At 34.2% G+C, this 12,328-nt stretch overlaps 2 non-coding genes across 2 annotated transcripts; one reads left to right on the forward strand and one right to left on the reverse strand.

Annotated features, from left to right (window-relative positions):
• Positions 1–329: 329 nt before the first annotated feature.
• LOC126002641 (U1 spliceosomal RNA) lies at positions 330–493 on the reverse strand. Its single transcript, XR_007493323.1, has one exon. It is a non-coding gene; the product is annotated as a U1 spliceosomal RNA (small nuclear RNA).
• Positions 494–3,362: 2,869 nt separating this feature from the next.
• On the forward strand, positions 3,363–3,526 carry LOC126002630 (U1 spliceosomal RNA). Its single transcript, XR_007493312.1, has one exon. It is a non-coding gene; the product is annotated as a U1 spliceosomal RNA (small nuclear RNA).
• Positions 3,527–12,328: the final 8,802 nt, after the last annotated feature.

Genomic DNA, 12,328 nt, shown 5'->3' on the forward strand with positions numbered 1-12,328 from the left:
CGCCCCACAGATAATTATTTCTTATAAATGCTGTAACCAGATATCAATTGCTTTAGGATCTGATGATTTTTATAGCTACTGTATGAAGAATAGGTTATTTTATATTTAAGAAAAATTTAAATAAAGCAAACCATATCCAGTTGTTCTTATAAAAGAGCATATTTTTAAAATCCCCTAAATGTTCACTCTCTTTATATTTTCTGAAATAGAAATTATATGAACGTTTGAAAACTTATTTAAAAAAAAACATTTGAAAGACTCCCCTGTCACAATTATTTATAATTACATTGGAAGCTGATTTAATTATTTTGCTTTCTTTTTTTTTTCTTCAGGGGAGAGTGCGAACGCAGTTCCCCACTGTCACAAATTATGCAGTCGAGTTTCCCACATTTGGGGAAATCGCAGGGGTCAGCACATCTGGAGTGCATTGGATAAGCCTCGCCCTGGGAAAACAACCTTCGTGATCATGGTATCTCCCCTGCCAGGTAAGTATTGCTTTATTTTTTTTAGTTGCAAAGATCTATACATTATTTTCAGCATTAGAAATAGAGAATAGATTTTAAGGATGGCATCAGTTCTACTTATTTACCAGGTAACAAATGCTGAGTTGTTATACAAGAACACTTTATAAAAAGACTAGGGAGTTCTGAATAAAGACAACCAAACTCTGAGATACACATTTTAATCATTTTTGTACATAGATTATAATTATGGCTACACATTTGATGCTATCTGACATTCAAAATTCTGTAAGTAGAAATTTCAAGTCACTAAGAAATCTGTGACTAATAGGATCCCTTAGAAATACTGCAGAAAATAAAAATAGTTTATAAACCTTGTAGTTGAATGGCTTTATAATTTGCATTCACACAAAACTCATCTAATCAATGCATTCCCTGTAGCACATCTCCATAGGTACTTTAGCAGAAGTAAATGCCTTATTTCTCTCTGTGATGGCTACTAGATTACTAATGTCCTACATCAATATATATTATAATTAATGTTAGATATAAAAAGAAAATGGATCAATTCAGAAAATAATGAATATGTTTATTGAAAATGACTAATCAATAGAATTCACAATGGAAAAGAAATAAGCCTATATAGGTGTTTTAATGGAGAAAAAACTTTTAAGTAAAATTAAATGAGTTCTGTGATTATTTTCTTTTATATTAAAACTGCAATTAAAGGAATCAGAGCAGTGGCGCAGCAGTAGGGCATTTGCCTTGCTCTCAGCTGACCTAGGATAACCTGTGGTTTAATCCTCCAGCATCCCATATGGGCTCCCAAGACAGGAGTGATTTCTGAGCGCATAGCCAGGAGTAACCCTTGAGCATCACCGAGTGTGACCCAAGAACAAAAAACAAATATGCTACATAAACATCACACACACACACATATATTTATATTTAGGATGTTATTGGAAAGTATCTGAAAGTATCCTAAGAATCTAAATGGCAGTTTGAATATTTTTTCAGGACCATTTTTCCTTCTATTTATTTCTTTTTTATAGTTTTCTTTTTTTCTTCTTAGTTCCTTCTCTCTTTCTTCTTATAAAAATTTTCAAATCATAATTGTGAGCCTATAAAGAGAATCTAAAATCATTATTCTTTTTGTTTGTTTGTTTGTTTGTTTTTTGTTTGTTTTTGGGCCACACTCGGCAGTGCTCAGGGATTACTCCTGGCTGTCTGCTCAGAAATAGCTCCTGGCAGGCAAGGGGGACCATATGGGACACTGGGATTCGAACCAACCACCTTTGGTCCTGGATCGGCTGCTTGCAAGGCAAACGCCACTGTGCTATCTCTCTGGGCCCAAATCATTATTCTTGTAAAAAAAAATAATAACTTCTCTCATGAAATTGATTTCTTTTCTACCTTTCCATTTAATTAAAGCAACTAGTCTTTTTGATCATTGAATCAATACCTACATTGAACATTCTCTTGTTCATTTTTTTAGGGTGTTTTCAAAATGATGACAATAGCGCATTGATTGAAAAGTGAAATTGAAAGTTGGTAAAAGGCCTGAAGAAGTAATAGAGTGGGTAAAGCACTTTCATTACATGAAGCGAATCCCTAACACCCCACATTGTTCCCTCAATATGTCAGACTAATCCCAAAGTTCAAAGTCAGGAATAGCCCTGAGCAGCTAGAGCAGGTTTAGACCAAAATCATAAAATAAAGAAAGACCAAAAAATAAGCTTAACAAATGCAAGGCCACCTGAAGAGCAAAAATTATAGTGGAAGGTATTCAAATAAATAGTGAAACACTGAAGAGCAAAAATTATAGTGGAAGGTGTTCAAATCAGTAGTAAAACCTTGAACAAGAAAGGTCCTAGTAGAGATTTCCTAGTTAACTAGAAGAGAGATGAAAGTGGACTCTGAAGGACATCACAATTATTGGACTTCCGGTTTCTTTTTGCTTAGGGTTATTTTTATATCATCCTCATTTGAGTTAAATCAGACAATGTTTTATTTTTCTCTCTCAATTATTGCACTTAGAATAATGCCCTTCCTTCAAATTCACCATAGTGGCACAAATAGCAAGCAAAATGCTATCCTTTTAAATAACTGAATAACTCAGTCCCAACTAGTTAAAGACTGTACAAAGCAGCTACATGGAACAAGAGTGATAGTACAACAGGTAGGAAATTTGCCTTGCCTTTGGCCCGTGTGAGTTCTCATCTTATATGGTTCTGAGCATATCCAGGAGTAATTTTTGAGTGCAAGGCCAGAAGTAAACCTTGAGCATGATCAGATATAGCCTAAAACAAAATATAATAAAAAGAACTGCATAGAAATAGCCCACAAAAGACAGAGAGGATGGTATCAGACACATGATAAGGCACATGAGAAAGATCATACAGTCATACAGGAGGTAAGGTGCTTACCTCTATTCTGACACTTCAGGTTAGTTCCCTGAGCTTTGCTATGAATGATCCCTGATCATCATTGGGTATAGACACAAATCAGCTAAAAGAATAAAAACATTCCTAAATCTAAATCAAAACCACAATGATATATTATTCGTATTAGTGGTCTTATCAAAGTCACAAGAATCAGCATTTTGAGTTAAGTGCAGAAAAGAAAATCCTTGTACACTTTTTTTTTTTCTTTTTTTGGTTTTTGGGCCACACCCGGCAGTACTCAGGGGTTACTCCTGGCTGTCTGCTCAGAAATAGCTCCTGGCAGGCACGGGGGACCATATGGGACACCGGGATTCGAACCAACCACCTTTGGTCCTGGATCGGCTGCTTGCAAGGCAAACGCCTCTGTGCTATCTTTCCGGGCCCCCTTGGACACTTTTAATGAAAATAAGAAAATGGAAAGAATGCAGTTATTAAAGATAACTTAAAAATTATGACTATACTTACCTGGCAGGGGCGATTCCATGATCACGAAGGTGGTTTCCCCAGGGTGAGTCTCACCCATTGCATTCCGGATGTGTTGACCCCTGCGATTTCCCCAAATGTGGGAAACTCGACTGCATAATTTATGGTAGTGGGGGACTGCGTGCACGCTCTCCTCTGAAAGAAAAAAAAAATTATGACTAGAACTACCACATGACCCAATTGTTACAAAATTCTAAAGTGAAAATCATTATAATATTTGAACTGGGCCAGCTCCATAGACTCTCTTCTCTTGAAAGAGATGTAAACCAAGTTCAGAAAAATCATGCATATACTGGCTCACTGAGCATAAAGATGGCCATCTTGTGAGGAAAGGGCAGGCCAAGCTCTTACCCTGCTGAAGCCAGGCCTGCTGTCTCCATCACTCAGAATCACCATTTTCCCAATGGCCTTGCCTCATCGCTTCTCTACCCCAGCAGACACCAATCTGACCAAATTTCAGTATGCAAATCTTTTGGTTGATATTATCAGGGCTTCTTGAGCAAATTCAGACACTTTTCCCACCATATCTTTCTTCTTCCAGAAAATCTGGTGGCCATAATCACACACCCACAAATGGATTTGCCATGTTTGAACTGGGCCATCTCCAAAGACTCTTATTTAAAAAGATGAAAACCAAGCCATGAAAGATTATGGATACACTAGCCCACTCAGCAGAAATCAGTTGTGTTTACTGTCATGCAATATTTATGAGACATTTATTCTAACATTATTTATTGTTTTACTGACATCAGAATTGTGCTAAGTATCTTCTATTTATGTTATCTAATTTATAGTCTCAAACCATAGTGTGATAGTTACCGTTTTTGTCAGATATTTTTGTTATAGGTTTTCTAGTATCAGTTTTCTTAGGAAAATGAGAAGTTTTAGAATTATATTGAGTGGCTGAAAGGAAATATTATTTTTGTTTTTTTTCCCCTTTACATTTTTATTTTTATGTTATTGTAGTGTCCACAGTTTCTCCAAGGAGCAATTATTATAGTTAAATTCAGTGACTATATTTTTAAAATTTGCACTTCAAGGCAAAATTACAAATTATTATGATGAACAATCCAGAAATACTGGAAGACTAAAGGAAATTAATCTACTTTATCTACTTTAAAGATAGTATGTCTAAATAAATTTGGTGATAATGAGAGTTGGAGTATGGGTCAAACATTTTATTATTTTATTTAAAGCATTGTAATTCACAAAGTTATTCATAGTTTGATTTTAGACATACTATGAAAAACACATATCATTAATTGCATTTTGTTTTGGTCTTAGGATTTGTAAGTCTCAATAATTTACAAGGATAAAAATATTTTCCTGACAAAGAAGTAAAAGTGAACAAATTGATAATGGGAAATTGTATGCATGAACCTAAAACCAAAATACAAAATTTGTGTAGACCTGATTTTTTCTTCTAGAATTAGTAAAATAACTGAATAAAAATAATATTTTAGAGCAACTATCTTAGTTTTTAATTTGTTATTTTTAAAATTTTTATTGTGATCAATGTAAATTACAAGTCTTTCACAGTTATATTTAAAATACATAGTGACAGTGAATTAGGACCATTTTCACCACCAGTGTTATCCCCTCTCTGCCCCTGTTCCCAGCTTGCATCCCATACCTCCCACTTTACCCCTGAACTGCTAGTGTAACAGGTCTCCTTTATATATAACTTGTAGATTGGGTATTTTGATCCTGTTGTCCTTGACTTTGAGTTTGATGTTTAGGTCTGACCATTTTTTATTTCTACTCAATGTTCATGCGACTGTTTGCTCCTTGTACCATCCACTTCTTTTCCCCCTCAATTTATGAAACAGAACAAGATAATTCAAGTTCTGTGGTTCTGTTGGGTGAAAATAAGAGAAAGAAAAAAAGAAAAAGAAAAGGAAAAACAAAAGAAAAAAAAGAAAGCTAGGAGGAGTTCGTCTAGAGCTATCTATTTAAAATACTTAAATATCTATTTAAAAAAAAGAAAGGGAAGAGGGAAAAAAAACCCTCAAACAAGCAATAACAAAACTCAAATCAGCAATAATAAACAACAACAAGAAGAAAGAAAAAAAAAAAAAGAAAGGAAGGCTGGTTGTGGCAAGGTTTTGTGTTTTGTTTTGCATAGGCACAGTAAATATTGGGGGAATTAAAAAAGGAATTCCCTTGGTCTAAGAGATACAGGGTTTCTTCACCCTTGAAGCATACTGTCATGGGAATAACTACAAGCTCCGGGCACGCTCATTATTCAACTCCAAGGTATTTTTATAGTGCCAGGAAATGTTCTGCTCAGTTGTGGTTGACAGAATCAGTCCTCTGTAGTTAGAGATACTGGTATTTGCACAAGTCTAGAATAGTCTTCTTCATGGTTCTAAGAGTTATGAAGAGCAGCAGTTTTAGTATCATCACTTTTAAGTAATTGCAAATTTATTCTATTGGTTTTCATAGTGTTAGCTAAAATTTTATTTTATTGTTAGCCATTCATTGTGAAATGACAATCATCTCTTTAGTTGTTTGTGATGGTAACAAGTAAGGACCTCAACAATCATTGCTATGTTATCAATGAGATATCAATTAATGGATAAACTGAATCAAAATAGGGTGTGTGGGTTATTGAAATGTCTAGATACTAGCGGCAATATATAGCTGCTTTACATTTTCTACGATTATAATTATAATCGTATAAATTATAAGATCTCAAACAAGCCACATTTACTAAAAGAATGTGACATATTTTCACAGAAACAAATTGCTGTTACACACCATTGGGAATGCTTCTTTCTTATATTTCCCAGATGGAATTGAATATTGAACAGCAGAATCTCAATTACACTCATGCTAAATATAATAAAATATCTTTGGAATCATCCCAAGATGTTCCTGTCACAGTATATAGAAATTGACTTAAAAGGCTTTAATTTGTCTTACTCTCCTGATGCTCTCTCCATTTACACTAGATGTCCTGCTATCCCTTTCTCAATATTGTAGATTATTGTACTTAGAAACATATAGACTGCTCTTTTTATTTTTTGAAAACCTATTTAGTTTTCATTTTTCTTACAAAAGGTAATTTTATCTTATCATCGCCAATAATTGTGTAGATGTCTATGGCTGGTATGATGCAGCTGGTACAAGAGATTTGAAAAATTGAGTAGAAACTTTTATTTTTGATATGAATACAAACTCAAGAATAATGAATTTTATGAACTCATTACTTTTCCACAATTGGAAATTTAATTTATCTCATGCTCTCTTCCATAAAGTGTACTGCAGCAATTTGAACTACAGGATATGTTTTTATTATATTTTACTGAAGGGCCATTATGTCATAAATCAACTGGAGGAAAATGAAAATGTTAACTTTTTACATTGTAATTAAACTTTTTTCTTTATAGTGAGTGATTTGAATTCTAAATAAGTTTTTATAGTAGTCTTTATTTAAGATTTTTAAATAATAATTAGCATATTACATTATGGTTTTGCTTTTAAAATGTCATAGATTAGAAAAAATATGCAGTAGGTTTCAATAGTATCAGTTCCTATTTTACTAAATATTTTGTATTGCATCCTAAAGCATAACATTTCATGTAGGGACACATGAATTTTTTGCTTAGACAAATGCTAGTGGTTTTCCTATTGCTTTAAAAAAATTTAAATCCTTTCAAAAGAAAGAAATCTACAAAAAACAGTCACTAACAATTTTTCCTATTATTTTGTCTTAAATATCTATCACAAAGATCACTACCAATAATTGTTTCCAAAGAAACATATTAGGGGTTCAAGCAATGCCAGGCTTATTGTTTTTGTGACATTATAGGCAAGTTAGGATATATTCAGAATATGTCCTTCAACAAGGTTATCTCACGCCAAGATATTCCTGTATGGTATCAGGTAACTAAGAGGGTGCTAAAAAAACATCTGTGCTTGCTTTTAAGAATGTGAAATGAATTAAGGAAAAACATGTGACAGATTGTCCTCAGGAATGCTGAAAGTGAACCTGTTGATATCAAGAAAAGGGGGTAATGATGAAATCATCATTAAACTGGTATATTTTCTGGATAACATTTTTATCACAGAACAGTATGAGTATATAAAATTCTAATTTATTTTCTAAGTGTGCCAATAGTCTGTGATCAGGTCAGATATTACTCAGCTCTTATTATATCCCCTTGTACAGTGAACTAGTTTTGTGGTGAAATTTATCACCTCTTTGCTTGGGAATTAATGATGTGTGAAGGACTTAATAGCCAAACATTATGTGATCCTCCTGAGGATGCTATGTTGAAAAAAAAAAAAGCTATTTTGAAAATCTGTTGCACCATGTGAAATGACTATGCCTAGAGTGTTTTTCTGTCACTTTAATCTATCACATAAATCTGTTTTTCAGACACCTTCAGTTAGCCAAATATAGAGCTATATCCATGAAGGAAAGTTGATATTTAGATGATTCTAACATACAAAGCAGTACCAATGGAATTGGTATTTAAAAGTTTAGAAAAAAGATTCACCAAGGAGCAAAATAGAAAGTCATGGTGAATAAAAGACAATATTTATGCAAGATGATGTATCATGTCTGCACAACGAGAAATCTTTCAGCATTGGTTAATGAATCTGTCTTTTCCCTTGTATTGGGTGAAAAATACACATGCTAAAATCATCTCCTCAAAACTTCCTAACTCCTTACAAACAACAACTGGGTATCATAGCACTTAGAATTTGGACTGAAAGTAAATCCGTTTTCAAAGTCTGTAGGAAATATACAGGAGCTACAAATTTTGTGATTTAACAAATGAATCTAAACTGTGGTATGAAAAGATAACTCCAGTATGATGAGCAACAAAACAGGGTGCAAACCTTCATCAACAAATGATGAATGCATTATCTACCTTGCTTTTCAGCTCAGATTCATCTCCTCCATTTAGGGTTTTTGATTTGCAATAAACTGATCCTACATTTATTTTAGAATAACCATCCACAGGAAGTCTTCATGAACAATCTGGCATTTTACAATGTTTTCTAGCTTTTTAAAATTGATTTATTTTAGTTGTATTGAGCCTCTATAATTTACACTGTTCTTAATTATAGTTTTTAATGCAAATAAATCCAGCAAAATACCCACCACCTTTGTATATCTTCCCTCTCCCAAGGACACCAACACTCTTCTTTCTCAACCTCTCAACTCAATTGTGTAGATTAGTTCTCCTATTATGTGACTTTTGGCCCTTTGATACCTTGCTTTTTATCTTTAAGTCCCACATACGAGAGAGATCATTTTGTATATATCTCTTTCCTTCTGATATCTTTTACCTAGAATGATATTTATATTGCAAAACGTATGATTTTATTCCTTAGAGCTGTATAGTATTCCATTGTGTATACATTCCATAACTTACTGTCCCTTTTTATTTTTTTTTTGGAGGGGTGGTTTGGGCCACACCCAAAGATGCTCATGTGTTATTCCTGTTCTGAAATCATGAATTGCTACTGGTGATGTTCAGGAAACCATATGGGATGCTAGGGATTGAACCTAGATCAGTCACATGCAAAGTAAGCACCTACCCTGAACTATGATACTGTACTATTGTTACAGTCCCCATATACCTAGTTAGCAGCCCAACCAAACCCTGAACTATGATACTGTACTATTGTTACAGTCCCCATATACCTAGTTAGCAGCCCAACCAAATCCTCATGTGTATAAAGCATGAGGATACTAATCGTTTTTACTACATACTACTTCCCAAATTCAGATCACTCTGATTGAATTAACTCTGTAAATTCAAATGATTGTTCAAAAGTATAAAAGTCTTTTCCTCCTCTATCAGTGGAATAGAAGAAATTCAGCTTCTCTGGATAATCTAGACAACTAGAAATCAACTATCTTGTTTTCGTTTGCTTTATTGTTTTGGCAAGGGGAGGATTTAGGCAACATTAGGAAGTGCCACATAGGCTCTTCCTGGCTCTATGTTCTGGATCAATTCACATAGTGTTCAGGGGATCATGCAAGTGCCAGGAATCAGATTGCGTTTGCTGCACACAAGGCAAGTGGCATAAGCTCTGTATAATTTTTTCCAGGCATGATGCCTTCTTTTCTTTGATAAATAATAATTATTTACTCTCTCTGGGCATGCAGCTCACATCTATGAACTAGTTCTAGGACTCTGATTTAGGAATAATCACTCAAAGAATATAAAGTTAGTCTCCTTGCACTCAGTTTGTTTCTAAATAAACTCTTTAATAAATTTATTTTAATAAACTAAATTTCTTTACAGTGATTACCATTGAAATGAACACTTCAAAGGACTATGTGATATAAAACAGTAAAATATGAACAATATCAGTCGAATATGTTAATACAGTTCATAATATATAAAATGTTTAACTTATCATAGGAATAAAGCAATATTTATAACAATGTTCAAAATAGAAATAATAATAACCCTTTCTGGGATTGGATATGTAACTAAAGTGGTACAGCACATGTATGAGGCTCTGGGTAATCTTTTTGACTTGTCATGTACTCCATGTACAGACTGAAGTTGATTGTTATGGACCCCCAATTACAAACTGAAGTGGACCACTGAGTACTACTAAGTATGACCATCTCAACAATGGTGGCCTAAAATAAGTACACTTTTTCTAAAATTCAAATCATTCTACAAGAGCTAATTAACTAAACCTTTGTAGAAGATGATACATCATCATAATGTGGAGTTAATTCTTGAAATGCAAAGCTGCCTTAATATTTTCAAAGTCAATGTTATTCTTCCCATTTCCTCAGTAAGAAAGCCTTGCCACCATCTGAAAGAAACAGGAAAGGTGGTTGTAGTTGATTACAGTCATTAGAAAGAGCTTGGCACAAGGGAAACAATAACCTTCTGATCTCATCGAGAAAATATATAATGTTCTATAGCAAAATTTACACTTTATGATGAGGTACTTAAATCCCTTTCCATGAGACCAAAAGTTAAATTATCCTTGCTTACATTTGGCAATATAATATAGATCCTTACAATGGTATAAATCAGGAAATAAAAATGTTGTGATTGTAAAGAAAGAAATGGTCTTAGGAGAGTGGGGACTGGAAACCTCCCAAGCAATGATCAAGAGTGCAGGTGGCGGGCCCGGAGAGATAGCACAGCGGCGTTTGCCTTGCAAGCAGCTGGTCCAGGACCTAAGGTGGTTGGTTCGAATCCCGGTATCCCATATGGTCCCCCGTGCCTGCCAGGAGCTGTTTCGGAGTAGATAGCCAGGAGTAACTCCTGAGCACCGCCGGGGGTGGCCCAAAAACCAAAAAAAAAAAAAAAAAAAAAAAAAAAAAGAGTGCAGGTGGCAGCTCCTGGAAGTTCACAAGGCAGTGAGACTGCCAACCTGCTGGATTACTATGGTACAAGAGATATTGCTATGGATCTATTTAATGGTGCTCAGGGCCATTAAAGTGCCAGTGAAAGAACCAGGCTCAGGTGCATGCCAATTGTTCACTTTAATGTTTGTACCATCTTTCTGGCTCCAAGAAATGCTCTTGGAATCTTATCTTAATTGTAAGATTAGCTACTCATAGCCTAAAAAAACCTCAAGAATAATCATGTAAAATTCCTATGTGAAGTCAACAAGGCCATTGTAGATATAATACCAATGGAGAAAAATTTTTCTGTTCTCACAGGAATATTAGTAGCATTGTATATTTAGCTGCAATGTGTGTAGATTTGGAAGATAGCACATTAAGCAAAATAAGTCAATGGGAAAAAGACACAAGGTGATTTAATTCTTATTCCATAAGTAGAGAAACACAACAGAGGGATAGATAATAAGGAATAAAGAACATCTCTTCTGTTCTCTGCCCAGAAAGAACTGCTGCTTTATCACTGAAGCTTGTTCCTCTTAGCACCTACTGGATTGGAAAATGGGACTTAGAAGAGGGCACTTTTTAAAGTTCAACTCTCGTACAAATCCCACGGACTTCCACTTTTTCCCCTAAGACTTGCCAATTCTCAGATTTCTAATTTGCCTCTTTTACTCTCCTGTACATCCAAATCCTTACTTTTGTTGTTGCTTGCTTGTTGTTGTTCTTTTTTTTTTTTTTTTTCCATTTTGAGCCAGACCCAGCTATGTTCAGGGCTTTTCCCTGGGCACTGTTCTCAGTGAACATTTCTGATGATGCTCAACATACCATATGTGATGTCAGCTATATGACCTGTGTCATTGCATGCAAAGCAATTGTCTTATAATAGAAATTGTGCTATTTCTCTGGCCCCTGATTGTAGTATTTTGTATTAATGATATACTTTTCATCAGCAGAAAATTTAGCTTGATAAAGTTCCTCTGCTGTTAAGAAATTCTTAAAGTTCTGCACTTAAAATTCATTAAAGAAAGATGAAATATGTTTTCTGTCATTATAATGCTAGTCATTTCAAGTTATTTGTTATCAAGTTATTCAATAAACTAAGCAACCAGCAATACATCTCTTGGTATCATTTTATTGTTTTAAAAAGACTGAATAAGTAACTGGGGATAATCCTAGGATTGCTTTTGATTTAAAAGCTTCTAAGCAACACCAGAGGCATTGTTGAGATTCCTGGAGTTTCTGAACTATGTAAATAATGAACTAGAAGTAAATTGCGTTCATTATTGACAAAAGCTCACTTTATTTTATATTTGGGGAAATGGTTACAAGAACTTTACTAAAAGTCTGTTCTTACAAAAACTGTTCTTTCTGCTTCTAAAAGTTCCTACCCATTCCACATAGAAGGACAAATCTAGACCTTATCTTTTCCATTCATAAATTATCCTGATTCACCTCAATATCTTTTTATATGTAAGGAAGAAAAAATGTAAAATTTGTTAGGGGATCCATTCATTTTTTTTATCTTGGTAGTAGGCACCTAATCCTCCTTATTAACCACAATAAAATCTACCATGTTTATGTCTATCTTATTATTAAAA

The sequence above is a fragment of the Suncus etruscus genome, chromosome 2 (assembly GCF_024139225.1).
Source record: "Suncus etruscus isolate mSunEtr1 chromosome 2, mSunEtr1.pri.cur, whole genome shotgun sequence".
Classification (NCBI taxonomy): Eukaryota; Metazoa; Chordata; class Mammalia; order Eulipotyphla; family Soricidae; genus Suncus; species Suncus etruscus.